Source organism: Macrobrachium rosenbergii, chromosome 4 (assembly GCF_040412425.1).
Source record: "Macrobrachium rosenbergii isolate ZJJX-2024 chromosome 4, ASM4041242v1, whole genome shotgun sequence".
Classification (NCBI taxonomy): Eukaryota; Metazoa; Arthropoda; class Malacostraca; order Decapoda; family Palaemonidae; genus Macrobrachium; species Macrobrachium rosenbergii.
In genome coordinates this window covers 66,895,985-66,910,081 of record NC_089744.1, presented here as the reverse complement: position 1 = coordinate 66,910,081, position 14,097 = coordinate 66,895,985, and the positions used below count along the sequence as shown (strand labels likewise).

General features: G+C 35.8%; 1 protein-coding gene across 2 annotated transcripts in view; it reads left to right on the top strand.

Annotated features, from left to right (window-relative positions):
* LOC136835524 (uncharacterized) overlaps window positions 1–14,097 on the top strand; it is a 363,691-nt gene that overhangs the window by 165,143 nt on the left and 184,451 nt on the right. For both annotated transcript variants that reach the window (XM_067099132.1, XM_067099143.1), the window contains exon 2: window positions 8,701–8,821. The gene's annotated coding sequence lies outside the window, so the exon portion shown is untranslated. The remainder of the gene's footprint in view (window positions 1–8,700; window positions 8,822–14,097) is intronic.

The window sequence follows — 14,097 nt, the reverse complement described above, 5'->3', positions numbered from 1 at the left end:
ATTGCGCCGAAGAAACTTCGACGCATTTTTTACTCGTTTTTCATCTTTTATTCTTTCTTCTTTTAGTCATCTTAATAATTGCCGTTTTTTACTTTGTTTTTAATGTGGGATCCATTTTATGAAATTTTTCCTCAGAAAGGACTGTAATAATTTGAGAATAATTTCAGTCGCTTAATTTTGGTTTTGGGCGCTGGAATTTCGTGGCCCTGTGCCACAGCACATTCATGAGGGTTTCTTCTGACCAGCGGCCGTAGTAGCAGCCTAAATGTGGCCTGTGGCCTGAGCAGAAACTAGAATCTTTTCATTTTCAGCTAAAGCTTTGATTTTCGATGTTCCTTTTTCATAATATGTTGTGTATGGTTCTGTGCTTACTGTATGCCATTTCAAGGACTGTGACAATGAGAAAGATTCGAGTGAATTCAATAATAATAATAATCGCTGTATTTTGAGTATTATCAGCTTTGGTAAGCACCAAATATACAAACTCCTAATATCAAACTAAAGGCCCTCCCTTAGACCAACATCAAGACCATAACCCCTTTAAATTAGCCCCTTGCACCAACCCTTTCATTTTAAAACCGCCTTGTCTCGAACCCCACGAACTCAACGCCTCGTGTCACCCATTCCTGTTACCGTATCTTATTCTTCCTTATATACCAACAGGTTTATCTTGATTTCCCAATGTTGTTTCCCTTATTTGAGCTCCCCATGCACGTCTTGTGAAAACTCCCTTCATTTCAGCTTCATTAAAAGTCCCATTTATCGGCAGCCCCTTTTCCAAGCCATTTAGCTAATGAGACCCCTGTAATCTTATCTTCTTTAAGAAAGCCTAATTATCCCTTTAATCGAAGCTTGGTTAATTAATGAATTCCATTTTAAACCAAAGCACTTGTATTTAGCAGGACCCTTTATCTGATCTTCCATAAGTAAACCCTTTATCCGCTTGATCACAGCTCCCTTAATTGGTCAACTTCATTTATCCCTATCCCTTTTGAAACTAAGCCCCTCATACATACCCCTTTATCATATCTTCTTGAACCCTTAGAGATGTCAGAAAAAAAAAAGTTAAGTATACCTTAGTTTAACCAGACCACTGAGCTGATTAACAGCTCTCCTAGGGCTGGCCCGAAGGATTAGACTTATTTTACGTGGCTAAGAACCAATTGGTTACCTAGCAACGGAACCTACAGCTTATTGTGGAATCCGAACCACATTATAGTGAGAAAAAATAAATTTCTATCACCAGAAATAAATTCCTCTAATTCTTCTTTGGCCGCCCGGAGACTCGAACTCGGGCCTAGCAGAGTGCTAGCCGAGAACTCTACCGACTCGTCCAACGAGGAACTTTAGAGATGTCAGGGTCAGGCCCTTGTCACCTTAAGCTCTGAGTCACTTTCACAGGGCTTGCACTGACTGTCAAAGACGCACTGAAAAGTTGTGTAAAATGCCTGTCATTAAGCTTAAACATGGCCAGTGGATATAAAATAAATATCACGAAAAAGCTGAAAATCTGTTTAATCATGTAGGCTATGTGAAACTGAAAAAACTGACAAAAGTAACTTTTATTTCAAACCACTCAAATATCTTTTTCTTTACTCTGTTTGGAAGCGGAAAAAATTAAATAATCTACAGAAAATGCATTGTTTTATGCATGGTTCGGTAGATCAGTTTTCATCCGATAATTTTCAATGGAAAATCCCGTCTATGAAGCAGTTTGTGAGAAAACACTTTTTCGAAGAAAGTACTTCATAAACTTCGCGAAGGTAGCAATTTCGGTAGTTTTTGTTCTTCTACCATTCATAACCACAAATGAAAGCAAAGGTATGTCGAAATCATATCATTAAGAGGTCGATCGGCGGCCTAGTAAAGATTTTGCAATATCGACTCTTCATATTCTCCGGATTATTTAATGAAACCAGAGGAGAAAAGGACTTCAGATGGCTCCATTCATTGAGGAGATTTGTTTGTAAAGTTAATTTAATTTTTTTGTGCTAACTATATCGCTTTGATATATATTGAGAACACTTTATAATTCTGGGTGTATTCGGATATTTTATAGCCATCGTTGGCGGCACTTGACTAGATATTTTGCCTGTGTAAGTCACTAGATTGTAATTTTTGAACACCATTTTCTGAAATGTTGAAGAACCTGTGACTTTGAGAGTAAAGTCTTTATGATATTTATGTAGATATATTGGGTCCTACCTACTCGCCCAGTTCTCATCGCTGAGAAAGGGAGCTGGGGATTTGAGATACATGTACAAAGTCTGTCAGGCAGGGCAGCCGATAGATGATAAGTTTAAAAGAAGGCATCGTAGGGAAAAAAATGCATTAAAAACGAAGATTGGGTCCTCATTATACTGTTCATAATTTCTAATGGAAATACAAATAAACCAGCCTAATTTTTCTTTCCATCCTCCATATCTTTCTTCTTAATCACTCACACACATACACCAATATATGTAAGACAATTTACAGCTGTATAGTGTTCTACATTTGTCTCTCTTTTCATCTTACACACACACATTGAAGCGAGCGAGCACAGCGAAAAAATGCCATGATTCCTCTCATTCCCACATTTACATACATAAGCAGACTAGCCTTGATCTTGATTTTTAAGGTTAGGAAATACGTTAATGATCTAACGGACAATTTCCCGAAGTACTTGAAAGAGCAACCCATGAACCAGGAGGAACTTCGTACAGTCCTTTCTTTTCCATGCGGGAAATTTTATGCTCTGTCGTTGGCTGTCGATGACGACACTTAGTACTCTTGGTGCCCACGTCATGAAGTCGATGCCAAACTCTAACCCTTGAATTTATACAAATCTGACTATGTATAAAACCTAAGTATGACATTGTTTACATAAGGAATATTGAACATTAATCTACAATTTTATGAAGAAATATTTTCTAAGATACATTTTTTCATTAAGAGGGGGAAGGGGGGAAGGGGGGACGAGGAAGAGGAGAGGGATGGGAGAGGGAGGGAGATGGGAGAGGGAAGGGGGAGGGCGATGGAAGTCCCAGAAGCCTCCGGGATTTATATATATATATATATATATATATATATATATATATATATATATATATATATATATATATATATATATATATACATACATTCATATATATATATATATATTTGATCATATATATATATGTATTTATTTGTTTAATATCAATATATATATATATATAATATCCCCGATGATATTATCATAAGGGGATTATATATATGATAAATGGATATATATATGCCGATATATATATACATATACACTACTATATTATCAGTCGACGCTTACCACAAGCTATCAGTTGATATGCGTCGACTGTTATTATATAATACTGCCACCTACCTTAAGGCCATTGTTAATGTCGACTTATTCAATGCGCAGTCATCGCGGAACATTTGGAATGATGATCCATTTATCACTAGATGAATATATGGATAACATATGTTGATGTAGCTTGGATATTGATATTACTCTGATGTTAAAGCCCATTGCTGATGACTATGCGATTCAACCATTTTTGGCACTGTATATGTATGGTTTATTGGTACTATGTCTCTCAAAGAATGAGAGGTGGTGTCCAGTAAACTAGTCCCCCACGAGACACAATACAATTCTCCCAGACCCAAGAAGGATACTCCACGGTGGTCTGCATTATTCAAGCTCAGGTTTGTTTAAATTTGGAATGAGCGATGTTTGGTTATCTAGATGAATAGGATAACATATGTTGATGAAGGGAGAGCCCTCTCAAACTGCTTCACGTAGAAGGAACCCCATAACAAATTTGTCAGATTAACCAAAGCTGTCTTCAGCAACAGAGGAGTTCAAAAGCAAGTAAAATCGACACTGAACAAGAGGTGGTGTCCAGTAAACTAGTCCCCACAACAAGAAATAATGGCAGACCTAAGAAGGATACTCAACGGTTGTTCTTCATTAAATCAACCAACCAACGTTATGTTTAAGTTAAAAGTTAAGTATATCTTATTTAACTAGACCAACGTCGTGGGCGCTTATGAAAGGAGAGCCCTCTCAAACTGCTTCACGTAGAAGGAAACATTTATTTTGTCAAATTAACCAATTGGTTACTTTTCAGCAACAGGGACCTCAAAAGCAAGTTTAAAATCGAACACATTAACAAGAAATGAATTTCTATCACCAAGAAATAAATTCCTGGCAACGAAGGCCGGTCGGAGAAGCTTCGAATACCAACAGAGTGGTCAAGAACGGAACCCGCACCAACGTTATCGTCAGGATGAAGCAATCATTATAAAGATGATTGGGGGCAAAGTTACCGCCACCTCGAAGATGTCACGATAGCCTCATCATATAAAAAAAAACATCGAACCGCGGAAACTTCTTAAAAATAACCCAACCGTTGCTCCCAGAGTACTGAAGAGACCGAATGTTGTATAACCGATTTTTTTTGTGTATGCATAGTGTCATAAAATCTTTATATATTTACAAAAGATTTATAATTGCATGTGAAATATTGGAATGCCTTTCGGTGCCAGTTATTCGTCCTTTTCTTTCTTCGAAAAAAGTTACAGGTTTTGCTTTTCAACGGAAGCTGGAGGCAACTAAAATAAAACTACTTAGAATGATCCCAAATATGAATGATAAAATCTCATTTTCTTCTTTAGTGTCTGTATATTAGAGTTTGTTTGCTGAAGATAATAATCTATATATTAGAATATTTTTTATTTTTACTCCCATTATCTAAGCTTTTTGAAACACCTCCCACTGCGCTTTCCTAACCTCTTATGTGCCCATCAAAAGAACAAGTGTATCTGCCCCACTCATTCCTTCTCTACTGAATTTCGTTTGCATTCTTCTTAGTCCCTTTGTTTTTTTATTTAACCGTACTACTGGCATTATTCTGTCCTTCCTTGAACAAAAATATATTTGCAATAATGAAATTTAGGAAACAATGTTTTGTTTTGATAAGGAATTTCCTCCAAAGTCGTCTGTAAATTTTGAGTTCACTATCTCGTACTACTACTCTCTGTTTCATAAGTCATCATTGTTGGGAACCCTGCGGTGAAAGGGTAGCGAGGAAGGTCTCATTGGTATGGCCAACCATTTGCTCATTATGCTGTACAGTAAGATTACTGGTAATGACCTCGCTGAGGAAAGCATTGAGGATGCTATACTTTTCATTTGCAACACATTTTGCCAATGCTCTTGATGAATAAATTTTTATTTATTTTTTATAGTTGCTCTTTGTATTTGGCACTTCAAGAGAAACTGAACATGTAGTTATCATTAAAAAAAGAGAAAATAACTTAGGTTTAAGCAAAGCCAAACCTAATTTCTCCTCTCAAAGGACACTAACAAACCTGGTGATCTCTCTCGTAAGCCATAATTATGGCCCCATTGTTTACTTCGTTCATCCGCCAAACCGACAAAAATGAAAGATAAAAGTACTATAAGATTGTCTCTAAACCCTACTTTGGTAAAAAGTATTCCTTGGCCTCAGACTGATGAATAACAGCGAAAATGAAAGTAAAATGAAGGACATAAATTATCATTTTTTACAGTTTTGGAGGTGTAAAAGTCACTTAGGATCCTTTAATGGATTTCCGACTAAATTTTATAACCTTCGTCTCTTCGTAGAAATACTAGGAAAATATAATATTCATATTTTTTTCTTTCTTCATTTGATATTTTGATTTAAAGATATTTTTTATGATTTATGTAAAGTATATATATATAGTTTATGTATATATATATATATATATATATATATATATATATATATATATATATATATATATATATATATATATATATATATATATATATATATATATATATCTGTGCGTGTGTTTGTATGTGTGGCGTAATCAAACTGATTTTCGAGCGACTGAAAATACATGCAAATTTCAGTTATCAGAGAACAAAATAATTATTAGATAATGGATGATAAATTGCCTCCATTAATCTTCCATCCTTTAACAAGAATCAGCATCGCTTCCCCTGCGATAAGGCTCAGCTTCTATTACACCTGGGCTAGATTAAGTCATTAGATTTCCGGTTCCGTCTGCCTGTGAAAAAAGATTAAGTAAACATTTTATTAACTTCGCCTTAGAATAAATGATCGTGAATGGAGTACCAGAAATATAGTTATTAGATTTCCATAAAACATTAATTTGTCTTAGCGATTTTATGTTGAAGTAATGTGCGCCTTTGCGCAGACCTTTAACATAACATGTAAAGATAATATTCGTTCTAGCAACGTTGACAGAATCTTGAATATCAATGTCTGGAATTCAGGAATAGTTCTTAGAAATTTCACCGTGATTTTTCCTAAATGATGGCTTACATGGAATTTTTTGTTGATTTTGAAGAAACTAGAACTATAAATTTTTCGTGAATAAAAACTTATAAGTTTTATTTACAAAACATAGCGTGTAGGTACTTTCAGACAGAAATAAAGACCTTGTGGGATGAGATCTCTCCCCGCTCCCGCCCCCTTATTTTTTTTTATGTTTAGTTAACAATTCATCTGCCCACGTTGACACATGGGATTTTGTGATAAGACGTTAGAAAAGTGCTTTTATGGCTACTTATAACATTAGAATTTCAAAGAAAGAGTTACAACACAGACAGATAAAAACGCGACTCGGGCCTTGATTTCCAAAGAATTACCTCAACACAGAAACCCATAAATCAAATCAAAATTTTATATTCTTCTCACCGGCAGAAGCAGGTCCTCAAACCGAGGTCGATGTAGGTGTTGTAACTAGATTGCCTCGTATTGATTTTCATGTTCAGCATTTTAGTAACTTGATGAAGCCATATTATTCACCTTGCGCATTCAAGAATCTACAAATTCCAGTTATCAAGTTTTTATATTTTCGATCTCTCTCTCTCTCTCTCTCTCTCTCTCTCTCTCTCTCTCTCTCTCTCTCTCTCTCTCTCTCTCTCTCTCAGTTCCTCGTTGGACGAGTCGGTATAGTTCTTGGCTAACACTCTGCTGGGCCCGCGTTCGAGAGTCCGGCCGGCCAGTGAAGAATCAGAGGAATTTATTTCTGGTGATAGAAATTCATTTCTTGATATAATGTGGTTCGGATTCCACAATAAGCTGTAGGTCCCGTCGCAAGGTAACCAATTAGTTCGTAGCCACGTAAAATAAGTCTAATCCTTCGGGCCAGCCCTAGGAGAGCCGTTAATCAGCTCTGGTCTGGTTAAACTAAGATATACTCTCTCTCTCTCTCTCTCTCTCTCTCTCTCTCTCTCTCTCTCTCTCTCTCTCTCTCTCTCTCTCTCTCCAATGATTAACGGTCACTTCATATCTCACTCTTTCGTTAAGATTGTTCGCCTGTCAGAAAGGAGACTTATGGCAATCGCATCGTCATTAACCTTGTCCTTTCGTTAATTACTTTTCTGTCAGAGCAAATGCCATATTCAAGATACGGCTAATGATTTAAGGTCTCCTCAGTGGCATCCTTTTTTATCAGTCGACTGGCAGTTAATTAACAAGAATAGATAGAATCTCCCCCCCTTAACCTGTGTAGGAGACTGCCCACCTGGTGAATGGGAAACTCGACTGAGTCCAGAGACCGATATTTAGCAGTGAGAGTTAAGCTTGCTTCGGCGAGTATGAAAAGTAATGAGTCAAAGGCTTTCGTCATTCATTCTACTTACTGCACACAAAACAGCTTATTAGAGAACAAACATAGCCCGGTCCAGTTCTGAAAGATATTTTTTGCCTGCAACCAATAAATCACCTTAGGAAAATTAATTATGACTTATAAAAGGGAATTGTGAGTAGGAACGTGACATTATGGTCAGTGCTCTCTACGCTGTCAGCACGAGTTAATAGTTAGATTATTAATTAAATAATCAACGGTAGTGATGATGCATGTCTCATTGACATCAGTGTAAAGGAATAAAAAGGAAAGGTGTGTATATAGATTATAATATGCTCAACCCAATAATAAAACTGGGCTTTTTGTAAGTAGAGATACTGGCTTTCTACTGTACATCATAAGAGAGTAATTTGACAATCAATCCATGGTTGTATGGTATCAATATGTCTATTCAGTATGCCATTGTATGGAACACGATTACATGCGCTCTCTCTCTCTCTCTCTCTCTCTCTCTCTCTCTCTCTCTCTCTCTCTCTCTCTCTCTCACACACACACACACACACACACACACACACACACACATATTTGTACCACAGGTGAAAGGTTTTGGAATTGATTCCGGGACGAGAAAAGAACAATGATTTGAACTGAATTGGAATAGAGCCACAGAGCTGAGTGGCTGTCTCACATGCCTTTAACCACAACTTCACAAAACCCACTGAACTTAAACGAGACTTTAAAACAATGGAAATTAATTTTATTCTCATTAGCTACGCATAGAGACGACTCCCAAAGAGCCATATCGGGATTCGATCTCCGTTCCAACTATTGGAAAACGAACTTGGAGGTAGTACACTGCCTTGCTATATACATTTCATATAACGGACTTTGTTTTATTGTGTAATTTGTTAATAATTAATGAACATTCATTTCCCCCGGTTTATTTACCACACAGCGAGCCAAAACTTTTGTCGTGAAGGACAGGCACGAAATTATTTTCTGAAACTCATACCAAATACGGCAATAATTAATTTTAAGGTAGCGAAAGCTATAGTCAATTTGAAATGATCGAATTTGTCTCTCACTCAACAGGTTTCAGTCCTCTTTCGCTGGTTCACATACTTCAGCGAAGACAGGTTGGGTTTTTGTCCATGGACACACGTCTAACAATTACAGCCCTTTATTTTGTGAAGAAACCAATTCAAGATTTGTGGTGAGTGTTCATAAATTGAAAGCAGTATTCTTTTTTTTTATTATTTGTAAGCTCACACTCGTTTTTGTATGCTGAAGAGTGGAAAATTGCTCTAAAGACAATTCATTTTCGTATGTTTGATGTTAGTGGTAATTCATGAGACCTTAAGAATTATTTCTTTCTGAACAATCTGTGAAACTGATCTAGGTAGTCACTGTGATGAATGTGTTTGCTACGCTATGTATTTTACGCATCAGTTTCACGGAGGACATTAATTTTACCTTTCCTTTATTAACTACCTTAGTGCTATTTCTGTTTCTGTTTGCTGAATCGTGTGAGCGTGATATTATGATGACTGTTAATCTGGCCTAAGGTTTGCCGTAATGACTTGTTTCGTCTTATTTTTCCTCATAATGACCATTGCGATGTTTGCATCCGCTCCCACCTCTGTTTAAATGTTTTAGGATTGCGTTTAACAATCTTCGAAAGCATTTTCCATGGCCATTTTCAGAGCAAGTATGTTTCTTAAATCATTAATTACAAGAGATTTCTGACAGACAGCAACGTAACTTATACATACATATATAATGTGTGTATACATATATGTGTGTGTGTGTGTGTTTGTGTGTGTTTATATATATATATATATATATATATATATATATATATATATATATATATATATATATATATATATATATATATATATATATATATCCACAGTCAGTGTTTGAACTACATTGTCATTGTTTATGCATTATTCTTGTATTATTCTTATAGTTTGTCCTACTTTCGTATTTTCCAAACTCGAAGCGCTATTTTATGTCTTTGATCAGTTTTAAGATTTTGTATTATCTATCGAAATGCTCACAACAGATTAGAACTATGGGTAGGCCCTTGCTGATTCTTTTCCTTGATCTTGATGCAGTACATATTTACTACTAACTTGTTTTTACTCATCTAAATACACGGTTTATATCCTAATCTTCGTTACCGATTATGAACTTCTTTTATTATTACCACATTTATTTTACTGAATTTATTTGACCTTCAAGACAAAATAGGGATAACAAGTACTCACAACATTATAGTGGGATATTTAAATTTCAAATTAGTTATGTTTCACATTCATATTCTTAGTTCACATCTCGGGAAATAGTGTGAAAGTTATACATACTTCAGACTACTTTAGAATTAGCTAAATGAGAAATGAGTCAATAAAGATAATCTACTTTGTATGTCTGGCCACGTTTCTGTTAGGAAGGTTTTTGGCTACCAGAATTTATAATAGTTCATTCATTTATTTATAGATACAGTTAGTTACGTAGCTAGTTCAGTTTTCATTAAAGATGATCAAATTCCTAAGTTTATCAGTTGTTTCTTAATCATTCAGAAGGAAAAAGGAAAGTCACCGTCACCTTTTAAAGACTGTGGCCATTGGATCTAATGTATTTTGCAATGATAGAAAGACTGTCCTTGAAGAAAAATATAACCATCGTCTAAAAGCATTTCATTATGTCAGTTTTGCTGTTATTTAGAGTATTGCGCACAGCCGTCTGTCGTCATATATATTGTCTCATATATTTTAATTTACTCTTCCTAAGCAGAGGTTTGCTTACTCATTAAGGTTGCATTTACGTTGTCCTAACTCAAAAATTCCTGTTGGTCCCAAGTGTCGTGGCGTAAAATTTCTTATCGGTGTAAATTTTCTTAACACAAAACAATTCTTATGTCATTTTAACCTAGGAACTCTTGTTGGTCAAGTTGCCTTTTGTGTTTCAATTTAACATTTTAACATCCCTGTTAATTTTAGCAATTAAAAGTCCTCCCCTTTCTCCCTCAAGTTTGCCATGGAAAACCTCGCCACTGATCATACTGCTTTGTTACGTGATACATCCTAATCAAACCAAACCTAGAGTTCTGAATCCTAACTCGATGGAGGACAACCCTTACCCTTTAACGTAGGGATATATCCTAACCTAGCCTCCAGCACCCAGCACGGCTAGTGCCCCTTTACCGTTGCATAGAGGGATATGTCAAAGTCTAACCCAGCCTAAACTTATCTAAGACATTAGGTTTGAGGGGAGGGGGTAGAGTTTGGTGGAGGGTAAACTCCCTCTACTTTGTTTAGAGGGATATACTATACCCTGCCGCTCCCTAGTTTAACCTAACCTTAAGTAAGCCTTGTAATATCCTCCACCTTATCGTCTATCATTGAAAACATCCTCCATCATACAGTAGTGAAGGGAGGAGGATATTATTATTATTATTATTATTATTATTATTATTATTATTATTATTATTATTATTATTATTATTACTTCAGGTGGTTTTCAGTGTGTCGCTGTTAGTTCTTACTATTCGAATATTAATTAGTTACATTTTCATACATTTCTCAACGCCCAAATATATAGGAATGAGATCCTTAGAAGCTAATATATAATTATCATTTTAACTCTACGTTACTAATAATACTACCGTACTTATTTTTACTATTTTAGCTGATTAGTTAACGATATCGAAATTCAGCTTTTCACAAGTTGCCTTGTGTTCCAAGTTTGGGGATTTTGGTGTTCACTTAATTTTCTTCACATGTCTAATCTTAGTATATATTTAATATTAATAGGAAAGAGACAAGGCGAGAGAAAGGTTGGTGATATAAAAATAATTACCAGTTGTCTTTGAAGAAGAAAGTGAAGAGTCTAAAGGAATACAATGTAAATGCAACAGTAAGAAAATGGGTCAGCGCTTTGTAAACAGGCTATTTAATGGCTATTAACATTAAGCCCTAAATATAAGTAAATAAAAAGTCAAGCCACCTTCCTCCCAGCTGTGACCCACTTCATCCCATAACGAGGAGTGACATGAGAGGAACAGACACCTAATTGCCCCCATAAATTATTCTCTCGCTGATAATGGAAGTTTAATCCCACGCTAGTCGGTCAAACACATCCTGCCGTTTAATACGCGTGCGCACACTCATAAACAGTATATGCAAACATTCTAGCGTATGTGTGCTTAAATTAGTTGCTCATGCATACGTTCATTATTTACATACCATGAATGTAATATCATCAACGACACGAGACACGAAATTTCTTATATAAGTCAAATGCATTTCTATGAAGTAATTTTTTTATCGATATTTATTTATTTGTTCAATTATTTATTTTTCTGTCTATGTAAATATTATGTGTGTACAGTTTTATACATGAGAGAGAGAGAGAGAGAGAGAGAGAGAGAGAGAGAGAGAGAGAGAGATGACCTTAACATCTCTTGCCATCTCGAGGCAAGTAGGGAATGGTCCCTCGGCAAGACCCCATCAGGCTTTGACAGCACAGGGCCCATCGTAAACGCTAGGTACTCTCCGTCAGGTAGACATACAAAAAAGAGAAAAAAGTAAAAAAAAAAATGAACAATAAAAAGAAGCAAAAATATAAACCGGCTGCTTCGTCTACAATGACCCTCACCTACTTGCCTGTACGACTGGGCCAGGGGAGATGCGGAGAGTCATGCCTGGATTTACTTGTCATTAACATCATTTTAACACTTCGAGTATCCTGGATGCATTAATTGAAGTTAAGGCGAGGGACGTGAAATAGTTAAATCCATTCATACTTTCGTTACATTATGTAGATGACGTGAATTCATATCCTGCTTTCAAAATTCTATTTCCCTAACCAAGGCAAATTACAGTAACAGGTGCTATTCGTCTTACAAAGAAGCCCTCCACACAGTTCTTCCTGAGAGAGAGAGAGAGAGAGAGAGAGAGAGAGAGAGAGAGAGAGATTCTGTGCACAGCGAATAAAAAAAAAATAATCGCTCATATTATACAAATCCTTTCACCTCTGATGATATCACATGCAACCTTCAGTCCATGTCACTCACTGACCACTGACAAGGCCCTCAATATGAGTCAAACACAGCATCACCAACAACAACAACAACAACAACAAAAGCAATAAGACACGAGACAAGGTCTTGGATATCGAGGAAAATATCCCCTACTTTGACATGGGCGGTTGACAGATTTGAGAATAACGATGCAGTTTATATCTTAGAACCTAAGAATAATGGACTGATGTGATATCTTTTGGAATATGCTGACGTGCGTTTCTTCCTCAAGATGGCGTAATAACTTTGGTTTAATAAGGAAGGGATATTTTTTCGCTATATTTATTTTATTTTTTAAGTTTTTTTATTATTTTTTTATTATTTTTCATGTTAGTATTGCCATGCTTTAGCTATGTTTATGTATTTTTTTTTACTTATTTTTATATCTAATTAATACATGTGGCGTATGCTGAAATAAATTTCATTTATTATTATTATTATTATTATTATTATTATTATTATTATTATTATTATTGATTTATGCAGAGTACTCCAAAAGTTTTGTCAAGAGAAACGCGGAAGAGAATATGGAAAAGAAAATGCATTTAGATTAATCACACAAATATTTTCCAATATCTGCCTGTTGCCCACTTCTAGTTCCAGGTTTTTTATTTAAATAAACTACTCTAAGAAAGAAAACAAGAGGAAAATTAATTTGTTTGGTAATCTGTAGTCTGTATAATTTTATAAGTCACTGAATAGCCTACTCAAGCCACTGATAAAAGATGCTTTTATTTATTGAATCATTAATTAAAACTAACAACATACGTACAGGTCAGAATATTGCATTCGTTAATTATTCCCCCGTGAGATAAAACATTTACCCTTGTGATTTGTCACCCTTCTTACCTTGTTCAGTTTGATTTTTTTTTTTTTTTTGTCTATGTAATTCTGAACACTGCAACTTATCCATCATTTTCAAAGGCCCCCTGTTGCAGGGCAGGTTCTTGATACGACTGACAGCCCTGACACCTCCATTTCTCGCTTGTCATTGATTTTACCTCTGCCCTACTTACCAGGTTTAAGTTCTGAACAGATGTTATCAGAACCAGTTTTAGATCTCACGTAGCCACCTCTGTGATTGCAAATATGAAGTTCGCAAATTGGATTTGTTGATGATATTTCTCGTAGCATCAGAGCATCTTCTTTTAAGCAACTCGGAATCATGTAAGTCCTCTTATAAGGCCGTGATAGCTGTAGTGCTGCTCGTTGAATTTACAGCCGTTCCTGTGTAGTTGTATCCTTTCCTACCTTTCATGAGGGTTTTGAATGGGTGTTTCTCTCTCTCTCTCTCTCTCTCTCTCTCTCTCTCTCTCTCTCTCTCTCTCTCTCTCTCTCTCTCTTGAGATGCTTTTTGGTGTTTAAAGTCTTTTATAACATATTACGGAATTCTTTGGCTTCGA